The sequence below is a fragment of the Apus apus genome, chromosome 1, assembly GCF_020740795.1.
Source record: "Apus apus isolate bApuApu2 chromosome 1, bApuApu2.pri.cur, whole genome shotgun sequence".
In the NCBI taxonomy this organism is placed as follows: domain Eukaryota; kingdom Metazoa; phylum Chordata; class Aves; order Apodiformes; family Apodidae; genus Apus; species Apus apus.
This window is the reverse complement of record NC_067282.1, coordinates 121,544,880-121,557,941: the sequence shown is the minus strand read 5'-3', so window position 1 is coordinate 121,557,941 and position 13,062 is coordinate 121,544,880. Positions and strand designations below refer to the sequence as shown.

The following is a 13,062-nucleotide window of genomic DNA, read 5'->3' as shown; positions in this document are numbered from 1 at the left end:
TTCTCTCTCTGATTATTAGGATAACATCAAGAGGACCTGATAAAATCTGAGCTGGCTTTGGAGTAACACACAGTTACATTTGTAACCAGAGCCAAGAGGTAAATCTAGTCTTACAGCCTGTTATACTTATAATTAACTATTTCTGAAGGTGACATTAATAAAGTTTTTTATCAATATGTTATTAATTAATTACATTTCAAAGATAAAAATATAGTCATGTTAGTCCAGTCATAAGAGCTTCCTTCCTGTTTGGAGGACAGACAGCTCTAATCCCATTTGAAATCCACAGTTGTATTTATTTCTTGCCTGGATAATACAAATGCAGACACAAAGTCTGATGTAGATTAAATCATATATAACTGATTTACACTAGTATAAGCTAGATGTAATTGGATTGATGACAACGGGTTTATTCATCTGAAATATAAAAATATCAGAAATAATCCTCTGGGAACATAGTGTTTTTATCGTAATCCGTGACCCTCAATTCTCCTCCCACTCACACTGTTATAAAATACAGGTGTGATTGATTCACTTTTCCTAGTATCATGCATTCTAAGTTCACCCTTTGGACTACTTCTAGTGGCAGTGACAAGGGACAGGCACCTCAAGTGCAACTCATTGCACCCTAAAGCAGGATGGAGGAAGTGTGAGCCTAAGTACGGGCACCGTCCCTCCACTCCCTGCACTGTAATGAAAGGCAAGTGAGTTCTACAGCAAGATAATAGGGCTGGCAGAATGAACTTAACACTAATGGTGCTGAGAGTAAAATCTTGTCTTGGTCTCTTTCAATTATTATGCTGTACATTTTTTTATAAGAAGGAATGTCACAGAACTCTGGTCTCATTTAAAAAAATAATTCTGATAATGAGTTAATTCCACTCACTCCAGTTATGTTAGTCCTGTTACGTTAGAGCTGGCTTTCTCCCAGGAGATTTCACACTGGATTTTGTTTGCTTTTTATGTGGTATTTTGACAGTAGAATTCTCTGTTCAGAAAAGGCTAGTTCAAAACTGTCACTATTACTTCCTTGAAATATCAGAATAATTTTCCAGAAGAGAATTACGCCACCTAAGCTTAAATAATTTTTATTAACCCATGTCACCACAGAAAAAATAACAATACAAATGCAGTGCTTATAGTCATATTATATTGTCATTTTTTCTTAGTAAAATAACAAGCTAGGATAAAGTATTTCACATGTACATAAAAAACAAGTTGGGGAAAAAGTGATACCAAAGTATTAGATGCTGATATATATAACAGATCATTTAATCCACTTGGGAGCTTACGGAGGAAAAAGCAAATCCTTTACACTTATAGCCACAGGTCATAATTTTTCTCAGACCTTCAACCAACATGAGTTTCACTCAGAGGCATCTGTTACTGAAGGCTGTTCTACAGTGAGATTCTTCTCTAATGCTGATTCTTCAGCGCCGAGGAGAAGCTCCAGAAACCTCAGTTCCACAAATTACTTTAGCACATTTTGGCCTTTAACCCAGGTGTGAAACCACACTGGATTGGGGCGTTAGAGCAGCTTGCTCTCTAGAGTCTTCCTGCTTTCTTACTTCATTCAGTCTTTGGATACAAAAGGCAGCTGCAAGCAGAAGGGTCTGGTGTCTTTCTTCATTATTCATTAACTGATTAATTAATAATAATTTCCTTTTGTCTTTTCTCCTGGGCACCAGATATAGGAAATATTCAGAACACAGTCCAAAAAGCCTTTTTTAGGTACTTTTAGGTCCTTTTACAAAGTTCAGGGAGTTCCTCTGCTGTTTAATAGGAGAAGCAACATGTCACAGGGCAAAGAAGATGAGATAAAGCTTGACTGTGAGAGTGACAGAGCCCTGGAATAGGCTGCCCAGAGAGGCTGTGGAATCTCCTTCTCTGGGGACATTCAAAACCTGCCTGGACACGTTCCTGTGTGATGTGCTCTGGGTGACCCTGCTCTGGCAGGGGGGTTGGACTGGATGATCTTTTGAGGTCCCTTCCAACCCCTAGGATTCTGTGATTCTGTGATCATAGAGTGAAGGCAAATTGAATAGGAAAAGGAAGAGAAAAGCTAAAAAAGGCCTGTCTATTAAATGTTGCTGCACATCAGCCAACTCCTGCCTTAATTTTCCACCTTTTACAGACTGTCTGGTGTATTAGAGACAGTACTAGCATAACATTCTCATCAATATGTCAATCCCCTACCTGCGATGAGTACAGTAAGGCAGGAGAAGCTGGACATACACAACTGTATGTATATTTTTTTGGCAGATATTTCACATGCTCAGAAATTACTGTAAGTTCTTATTATCTTCAACATTTTTAATAAACATATTTGATGTTTGATTTTAGTATCTTTTGCTGTTCAATGTGACACACGCTCTTTTAGCTGTAAGGGTAAAAAATAGCCAGCACCTTAGCTCTTTGTAAGAACAGAACTAACAGACCTCCAGGTGACTAACATAAGCATCCTAGGTGGCTTCACAGATGATACTTTGTGTGGTCAGAACCACAGATGGGCTGAAATTCTGCAGACCTGAATTTATACAGATAACTGTGTCTTCAGTAGCTAACACATCACTCATGCCTATCCATGTAACAAAGGTTTGCTGGCTCTGGTCAAGTGCTATTTTAGTAGCGATGAGGGCATCAATATAATGTTAATATTTCACTGCTCTAACGCAAAAAGGAAATCACTTCAGTCCCAGGTTTTTTACAGCTGCTTCTGTATTCCTAGACTACATTTTGGTTAATCGGATGTATTTTAGATTACAGTGATCACAAAGACAGACAGTTTGGATAGACTCTTAAGCGATGCTTTGCCTTACTTCACTGGTATATAGTGCCTGATCCTAAATCTACACAACAGTCTTGTTTGATTAGTTTAGTTGGAAAGGGCTGCTACTGGGCAGAATTAAGTCAGAGTTGGACCTTTAAGGCATTAAATATCCATCATGTAACTGCAATAAAAATTAACCTGACACTAAATTTAGTATGTCTATATTTATTACTAAAACAAAATAAAGAATAATAAGAAAGGAAAAAAATACGAAACAAGTAACTGTGCCAATGAAAATTACTTTGCATGTATTAATTCAGCTCCACTCTTTAGCTTTTCAGAGTCTTGTTTCAAAACTGTGCTGGTGATAGAGAGTACATGTGATTTTGTACATTTTTGCCTGTTATGCAAATATTACATTCAAATTTAGCTCTCAGCAGCATCCCATGTATTTCCTTGATACACCCATCCTGGGCTTCAAAAGAAATGACAAATGATGTACAGTTAGTCTCCATTAACAACCCAACTGGAAAGTAAAGTAACAAATTATCCATTTTTTCATTGTTTAGTGCCACTGATAATGAAAGCATCTTGCAGTGCCATCTTAAGTACTTAACTTAATTCTCTTAAGTTAAAGATTACAACTCTTGAGCAGTCCTGATTTTCTGTGTTTTACTCAAGACTATAACATGCCATACAGACCACACAATCTTTGCTGTTTTCATCACTATAATGTGTAGTAATTATTGAGGATTTCAATAATAGTATATCACCAAATTTTGTTTTATTTTTTCTTTATTTGGTGAAATTCTGAACTAAATTTTTATTCTCTACTTCTCCTATTTGTATTATGAACACTAATGTAAATATTTATTTTTAAATTCACTCAAAAGCCAATGTATTACCTGAGAGCATGTCATAACTAGCAAGGTTAAGGAACGTAGGAAAGAGCAGTCCCAGTACAGTGATCATCAGAAGGGCACTAAAGGAAAATTGAATATTGAACCTAAACCATTTCTGAAGGAAAAGCAGGTTGGTAGCCATCTGTTTCACCACTATCCACTTGGATGAGACATTATAGACTCTGTCTTCACAAATCACCTCATTTGAACTCTGCAAACATTTTCTGTCCTGCTGTGCTGCTGTGTCACAGCTAAGTCTGGAACAATTTTATTGTTGCATATTTTTGAACAGAGCATCTCAAAAATTACTTACATTGCTAAAAATATTCCCCAGGATTTACAGTATACCACATAAGCAGAAAAATGACCTCCAGAGTACTTTGACAAAAATCAGATGAAAATTTCTGAGTTGCAGCAACTAGGTGGCCAAAGCTGAGACTATGTCTGGACTGCTAAAAGTTTAAGCAAGCCATGTAATCTCAGTGTGTAAAAAATATATTACAAGAAAAATCTCATATGATCTCAATGAACTTGAAAAACCCCTCTCCTGTTCTAGAATAGCTTTACTGGAGTAAAGGATCAATGCCTGGGAGAAGAGCCAGAGATTTATGCAACCGTTGCCTTTGAAACTGTACAACAATTAGGGTTAACAGCCTGGCATATTTTGGAACTTGTCCACTTCACCATACCCAGGACATTGTGGAGATGAAGGACAGGAGTGGGTGATTTTTACTTGCCCTACCATTATTGGACAGAAGAAAGATTTTAGGAGCTGCAGCACTGGCTGGGTGCCTTACAGATAATTAAATGAGACTGTTATGGTGAGAGAGGCTCTGGGGACAATGGGCTTCCCTACAGCAGAGGCAGAAGGGAGATGCTTGCCACCATTTCAAGGCAGATATGGCAACCAGATTTACTGGGAGGTGGGGTCAAGTGACTGCAGGTGCTGTAGTCCACGAGAGCAAAGCTACTGAAAATGGAGGATCAGGAAGGAATAACATGAACCGGAAGATGGCAATGAATTCCTGGCCTTCAACTAGGTCTGGAGAACAAGCTTTATGAGAAGCATCTGAGGGAAATTGGGTTGTTTAGTCTGGAGATAAAGGAGGCTGAGGGGAGACCTTATTGCTCTCTACAACTACCTGAAAGGAGGTTGTAGGGAGGTGGGGGTTAGTGTCTTCTCCCAAGTAACAAGTGATAGAACAAGAGAAAATGGTCTCAAGTTGTGCCAGAGGAGGTTTAGATTGGATATTAGAAGAAACTTCTTCACTGAAAGGGCAATTAAACACTGGAACAGGCTGCCCAGGGAGGTGGTTGAATCACCATCCCTGGAGATGTTTAAAAGATGTATAGATGTGGTGCTTAGGAATGTGGTTTAAGCACTGGACTTGGTAGAGTTAGGTTATTGGTTGGTAGAGTTAGGTTATGGTTGGACTCAATGATATTCATGGTCTTTTCCAACCAGAACAATTTTGTGATTCTGTGAATCTATGAACCAGAAAAGCCTAACAATGCAGGTTCTAAGAGGATGGTAATTAAAGTACTTCAGTGCAATTACAGACCAAGAAAAGGAAACTGTGGCTGTAATTACTGTACTGCTTGCTTGCAGGTGACCGAGTCACAGTGTTGCATTATTAACTTCCACAGCTTAAATTAATGTAACTTCTACAACTTGCTCATGCAAACAATTGTAGACCTTAATTTTGGAATTACTACATCATCTAGTCCATTTTTCAGCATAGCATGGGCTGTAAATTTAATGATTTTGCAATCAAATACAGATGCAATCAAATACAAATACATAAAACATGTACCCAGTCTAGATGTGAAGCCATCAAGAGGCAAAGTTCTCTGTATCCTCCCCCAGCTCCTGGGACTTTGGCTGCTTGGGCTCCTAGCTGATCTGTAGTGCAGCTGTCCAGCCTTGAATCAAAATTGTGAGAAGCCTGGGTCACTGCCTCTACCTACCCCGCTGTCACACCTGGTTCCCCTTCATTTGCAGGGCAGCTCATGGTTGGTGCTCTGTGACCAGATGTCCAATTGCTTCGCTTGGGAATTTGCTGCAGCAGGTCATTGCCACCGCTAAACAAAATTAAAGAAATATACCCCTCTCTTACTAGTAACTATTCATTCTTGCTGCTTTTCCCCCTGAACGGAAGAACATCAATTCCCCCTCACCATGAAAAAAAGGATTGTATGTTTTGATCAAAACACTCTTTGATTGCCTGTTGAGATGTAAACTAAGTTCTTTAAGTTGTTAATTCTCATTTTCTTTTATCTCTCAAATGATTTACAATGCTTTTCTACGTCACTAGCTTTTCAACATGTTTTCAAAACATTATGAGCAGAGGTACATCATGCAAACATCCTCTTCTGTCTCCTATTACCTACTTCTTGAAGTCCTCCCTGCTTTGGCTTATCATGATTACACGTTCAAATGCTTGTCCACTACTGTGCCTAATCCTATTCACAGCAAGCTACTTTTTAGGATATGCTTCCCCTTCCTCTTCTTTCTCAGCTCCCAGCCCCCTTTTGCAAATGGTGATTTGCCTTCCTTTTCCTCTGACTGAATTCAATGAAACTCAGATTATGTGACAGGACAGGTTTCTCTGCATGATGAGAGCAGGGCATTCTTCTTCTCCTCGTGTCATCTGCAGGTTTCATTGCCTGCACAGTAGAGATAGTGCATATCTTTTCCAGTGGTTCCACAATGACAGCTATATTAGTGTGTATTTGTCATCCCAGTATGGCCCAGTTACATCCCAACTGTTCAATCTGATACGTACTTGCCTAATGCTGTAAAATACTAGTTTCCAGTCAAAACCCAGTCTAATATAATGAGGAAGTTACATCTATTAAATATATACCATTGCTTTTATCAAATTTGTCATCTCAGCAAATACAAAAATCTGTTGTGCTTAACAGGGAAGCTTTCCAAATCTCCTTTTATCGATCCCTTCCTACTCTTTTGTAGTGTAATGCTATATAGGTTTTTTCCCCTGTTATTTTGCCTAAGATCAATGTCAATCCAACAAACCAAATTATCTAAAAAGGGCAGTTAGATGTCCTAAGGCTGGACCACCATTAACTTCCCGTTTTTATTTAATTTCCATAGTATTCCCAGATGTGTTAGCATAGGCAATGTAGAGATCATCTCAAATATTTCTGTGGGAGGTTACTTAGACCTGCTGATTCCAAAGTGTCCATGGAAAGATGATAACCAAGAAAGCATAATTCCTCATCCTTTGGCTCCTGAAGGAGAACAACAAGTGTTTTAATGATGCCATGAGGCCACAGGAGCCCTGGAGAGGACACATAGCTTGATGGGACACATGCTGTTGTTGGATGGGACTGCTCAGATAGGTCCAACATAGTTGGAGGACTGAAGTTTAAGTCTGCAGCCCCAAAGAGCTGAACATACAAAGTCTGGAAGACAATTAATTCAGATTATAATTACATACCTTGTGTCTATGACACCACAGGGCTTGAGCACAGAGTTTTCAAAAGCTATACGTAGGGGGCTGCCAAAGAATGTGCCCCATTTCCTGTGTACATTCTGGACTTATTCCCCAAGGATAAATGGCTTGTGTATTATGGTGAAGAGGTCTGGGGTAACTCATAGAATCATAGAATGGTTTGAGTTGGAAAGGGACCTTAAAGATCACCTAGTTCCAACCCCCCTGCTTGGGCAGGGACACCTCCCACTAGATCAGGATGCTCCAAGCCCCTTCCAACCTGCCCTTGAACACTTCCAGGGACAGAGCATCCACAACCTCCCTAGGCAACCTGTTCCAGTGTCTCACCACCCTCACACTAAAGAATTTCCACCCAGTGTCTAACCTAAATCTCCCCTCCTCCAGTTTTAATCATTACCCTTTGTCCTCTCACTACAAGTCCTTGTCTCTCCCCAGCTTTCCTGTAGCCCCCTCAGGCACTGGAAGGCTGCTATGAGGTCTCCCTGGAACCTTCTCTTCTCCAGGCTGAACAGCCCCAACTCTCTCAGACTGTCTCCATAGGAGAGGTGCTCCAGCCCTCTGATCATCTTCATGGCCCTTCTCTGGACTTTATCCAGGATCTCCATGTCATTCTTATGCTGGGGGCTCCAGAACTGGACACAGCACTCCAGGTGGGGTCTCACATGAGCAGAGTAGAGGGGGAGAATCACCTCCCTGGCCCTGCTGCCCATGCTTCTTTTGTGGCAGCCCAGGACATGGTTGGCTTTCTGGGCTGTAAGCACGCACTGCTGGCTCATGTTGAGCTTCTCATTGGCCAACACCCCAAGGTCCTTCTCCTCGAGGCTGTTCTTTATCCATTCTCCACCCAGCCTGTATTTGTGTTTGGGGTTGCCCTGACTCGGGTGCAGGACCTTGGAACCAGAAACTCCTAAGAGTTACCTCTTCTTCATCCCAGAGAAGATGGAAATGGTGCTGCTGCACTAGCCCCTTGTCCATGTCATAGCAGAAAAGTGCTTTACCTATTGCATAGGCACAGGGCTAATAGACTTATGCACAACTGTTGTCCGGTATGAATTAGATTTGTAGTATTAATCACATTGAAAAATAGGTTTAAATATGTCTTCATAATGTCAGAAGCTCAGGCTGTTTCATCCATCCATCATCCTTCCAGACTACCTCCCACTTTATCAACACACCCACACATTTACACTTCAGACTGATTTATTTCTTAATATTTCTCTCAGCTTCTTTATCTACAATTCTGGACCAGCTGTCTCTCCAAGGAAATGAATTTAAGTCATATCCCATCTTGTCGTCCTGCTTTTATTTCTCTATCATGCTTTTCAGAAATATGTTTTCCTTTGGGACTGTTTTGAGAGCTCAGTGTTCTTTGAGTTTAAATCTGGCTATTGTTCATCTTTTCTTGGTCTCTTAACTGCAGCTATTTCTGCAACAGCCCTTGCAAGTTCATCAAAAAAGAACAGCCAATTATAATTGCAAAATTCACACTGAACCTTGTCCTAATGTTTGTTAGCCTCAGCCTAAAATTATATTTTATAGTAGATGAAGTATTCTTAATTAATGTGAAAATGATATTGAGCTTCTGAAGTGGGAGATGGTAGGATCCACTTTTGGTATAAAAGCTAAAAAAGCTTGAGCTCCTGCCTCCTGCTTCTCTGGCTGGCTGGCAGTGTAAGATGTCTCTAATAGCTGCAAATGTTTGCCCCAGAATCACTCTGGAAGAGACTGGCCAACCTTTTTTTCCCAGAAGGGGACTCAGAAAGGGAAGGTAACAGGCTTTATCCTTGCCTTTATGAAGCAGTAGAGAGGAGAGAAGCACATGGCCTGTGTTAATCCCAGCCCAGCTGCTACTCCTCTGGGCAGCTCTTGATCACAGTTCATGCTCCTTGACTTTACAGCTGTTGCCATAATGCAGTGCATTTTCTGCAGCACCAGACACTGGCTACTGCTTCATCACACTACAGATCAAGTCAAGAAATACAATTATTGATTTGTATATAGGGTACCAGTGTGAGCAGGAAAACAAATGATTCACTGCCTCTGTCGGTGTTAGTCATACTGAAATAGTTGGATAAGTTCATTTTTTACCTCCATCTTTTCAGAGATAACCAGCTCCTTTTCCAGTCAAAAAGAAAAAAAAGAAAAAGAAAAAAAAATAAAATAATTATCCAAGAAGAAAAAAAATCAACTTCTGTTTGTAACTGGAATTTGAGGGGGGAGAAAAAAGGGGGGTGGGAAGGAATTAGACAAATGGAGCAAGCATTTTTCCCTTTTTACTTAATGCCTCAGAGCCAGCTGGGTCTTATTTCCAACTCATCTGCTCAGATTATAATTTCCCAGCAACTGGATTCTGGGGGGTAGAAAGACTATTTGGGAGAACAGGGAAAGGACTCTTGCCTGTGTTAACAGGGTTTACCCTCAAGCTTGGTTTTTCCAAGGGAGGAAAGGACAGGACTACTAGAGGTGTGTGTTGATTCTACCTTCCAGTAAGAGTGTCCGTCCTTCTAGGCAGCGCAGCTCCCCTGTGGAGGGTTGTCTGGGACTCACCTGCCTGTGCTGTTTTTAGCTTCTGCTATAGATAGACCTAGCCACTCAATGGCATGTCCCTTCTCCTCAGCAGCATCCACTCCTGTACTAAAAGCAAACCTTCTGCAAACCCTGCCCCTCAGCAGGCAAGTGAGGGCTCCAGAAGAGAATTCGGCTTTGACGTTTTACTGGCAGCAAAGAGTCCTTGAGCAGTGAGGGGATGATAAATTGTCATCTAACCCTGCCTGCCTTTAGCCTCCAGTCTCCTTCCTGCTGCCTGTGCTCTGGGCTTCAAGGAAGGGCCTGAACGGGACCTGGGTGAGTTGACAATTATCATTTGACACTTCCTTTCCTTAAGTCTTTTCCCTGAGGCTTTAGGATTAACAGCCTACATATATATTTGCACATAAGTTAATACTATAAGAAAGCATAGGGTTTTGCTTCTGTCTCAGTGTCTGATACATTAATATTTCAAGCCCCAATTCTGTAACAGTACAGGTCTGGCATCACAGTAATGTTGGGTACAGTTAAATTCTCACTACAGGAATCTGTATCAAAAAATATTACCTTCTAACTTTAAATCAATCTCCTTTGGGTTGAGACTGAGAATGAGAAGTTTTTGCTCAAGTGCATCATTCCAAAGTTGTAAGAATGTGAAAACTGTGCACCTAGCACAAATCTTAACAATTGTGTGGAAGATTTCATAGATTATTATCTTTTTAGCACAGACTAGACAGTAAGCATCTTGCACATCAGTGAACACTTAGACACAGTGAGTGGTACAATTAGAAACACTCCTCTCTGTTTTCATGAGGATGACTCACAGAAGTACCAGTTAAGACTGACAGCCTACCCAGCTTCTCCTTCAACAGAAAAGCCTCAGGAGACAGCAGGCAAAGGAAAGCCCTGAAGCTCCTTTAGAAGAGAAACAAGTAGGTCCTTTGTACTCCTCCAGAACTTTCCCTTCTCACAGATATATCTAAAGGGTCCATTCTGAACTTCAGTGATGTTTGCAGTAGTATAGTTTCACCAGTTGCAGCTTCCAGTGAATGAGAAATCCTTTGAATAAATCTTACTGATTTCAGCATTAGTAGGGTAGTTGAACATAAACTATGTAACTAATGATTGCCTTAGTCTGTACACAATGTAAATAATAAGCCATATGCTCTGATACCTTCATATAAATGGCACCCCTTAAAATAAAAGGGTAGGCACAAGTAGCATTGTGTTTTGGTATGGAGATTCACAGGGTTAGAAACTTTGAATGTCATGGCTGTAGGACCATGCACAGTTTGTCTGGAAGCCAAACCTTTCTTCATGGCTCAGAGGACCATGAGTCAGTCAACAGCAGTGCTGGATTTCCCTCCTTCCTCTCGTTCTCCTGAAGTAAGCACACCAAAGGGCTTCTGTGTGAATCTTTTGTGTTGTAGCTGAACAAGACCACTCAGCCTCAGGTCTGCTGGGTGCACTGTATTAAAAAGACTTGAAAATGTGTCCTTTAAACCTTGGGGTCCCCCCATTTCTCTGAAGTCTAAAAGCACCTAACAGTCAGTTTTTCTGCTAACCAAGCACAGGGGGACTCAGAGAAGAGTATATGGAAACTCCTTTTCCTTTATCTCTGAAGCATGGCTGTGGGCTTGCCTTCTGCAGGGTCAGGCTCCCTACTCCAGCCAGAATATCTCTCCCCTTCTTCATACTTGCTCCACTCTTGCTGACTCCCTTCCTCCCCACTTTGCCAGTGAGTCTGCTGTGATGGCCCCTCCTGCTTCTCTGACACAAGGGCCAGCATGACTGAAGCTCAGTAGCTGAGGAGGAGGTAGAGGCAGCTTTCCTCCCTGCTGCCCACTGACACAACTTTCTCATAGGTATACAACATGCAGTATTCCCATATTTAAGCATAGGCAAGTTAAAAATAATTTTATCACGGGGATAGGACTTCATACTCATAGTGGCATTCTCCATTTTCGTAGGCACATAGCACAAGATTAAAATATATCAGGACTTGTATGACAGCCAAAATCTTTCAGACACCTTTCCCCTCCTTTGCTAAATAGGAAAGGAGGAAACTTACACCCTGGTGTAATCAGTCTGTACAGGTACAGTTAACCCTCTGGTACAGAGACAGCCACTGGCCTGAGTAAGCTATTTTGAAGTGGTTTACAAATGAGAATTGTCCGAATTTCAGGTCAGCTCTTAGCTTAGAAGGATTTTAAATTAGTTATCTTTCTGAAAAAAGCTGAAGTGCTTCCTTCAGATATGCATTCAAGAACCTGTTTTTTGCATATTTCACAAGAGCAGCCTGTGTCTTTGAGCTGCTGAGATTTTTAACTTCTTGCCCTTGAGTGAGCCTTAATTTATAAAAATCCAGTTCAGTGCTGGGCAAGGAGGGGAAGGAGGACCCTGGGAACAAAGGGCTGCAGCTAAACTGCAAGCTGGAAGTATTTGCCTGATGGCTTGCAGCTGATTGTTTATCTTAAACATGAGATTTCCTTTGCTAAGTAAGGAGAAAATAATTTAAGGCATTAGAACAAGGTGTTAAATGTAGCAGTGACGCTCTCCTCTTTGATAACCATCCTTCCCTCCAAAATGGGGGCCTACTGTCCAAGGCTTTAAGCTCGTGCTGCTCTTCAGTACAAGTTCAGAATTTCCCAGCTCATCCTCCCATTTCCCTGGTGAGACAGCTCCACATTGTGGGAGGAATGTGCACAGTGAGCATCAGTTATAACGGAGGCTGAAAAGAGAAAGCATTGCACAAAATTTACACCACTAATTTCACTAATCACTTTTTTCTTAAAGGGAGTGTCAGACGAAAACCCTCATCACTCTTTCAAAGGGGATTGCCTCATGATAATGACATCGTTTTACTCCACTCTTCCCAAGCATGTCAACACTGTTAGAGAAAGATACAGCACAGAAAATGGGGAAGGCAGAATGATCAACCAGCTACTTAAATACATACCCAGCTAAGCTGAAGCTAAGTTTAGATGTCTTGGAATCATAGACACTGATCAGCATCCAGAAACAACTAAATCTGAAGCTAGTAAATGCTTTCAGCTTGCTGAAGTGATTATTTAGTTAGAAAGTGCATGTACTAGAATTTTCTGTGCTGTCATTTCATACGTGTTTCATTTCTCAATCCATTTTAGACATTCAAATCTAAACTGGCTTATGATAAGCACATGCTTACCTCCCTTATTTTTAAGAAAAGGTAATAAAGGAGGCACTGTCTATTAGTTAACTGAAATGCAGGATATGAGAATCAGACTGCCATGACCTTAAAAAGTGAAGGTTCTCAGTAGCATGAAATTTTGTGTGCAGTGATTGGGTGACATTTTGTTGTGCCAATTTTGCACTTGGCAAAAACTTGAATTAAAAAAACACAGCTTAA

The 13,062-nt window shown here is 40.8% G+C and overlaps 1 protein-coding gene across 2 annotated transcripts in view; it reads left to right on the top strand.

Annotated features, from left to right (window-relative positions):
• The window catches only part of NIPA1 (NIPA magnesium transporter 1), a 48,041-nt gene that overhangs the window by 6,612 nt on the left and 28,367 nt on the right, over window positions 1-13,062 (top strand). Inside the window, exon 1 of one of the 2 annotated variants that reach the window (XM_051608630.1) lies at window positions 9,778-9,992. The exons of the other annotated variant lie outside the window; for it this stretch is intronic. The gene's annotated coding sequence lies outside the window, so the exon portion shown is untranslated. Of the gene's footprint in view, window positions 1-9,777; window positions 9,993-13,062 lie in introns of those variants that run through there. 2 annotated transcript variants of the gene reach the window in all.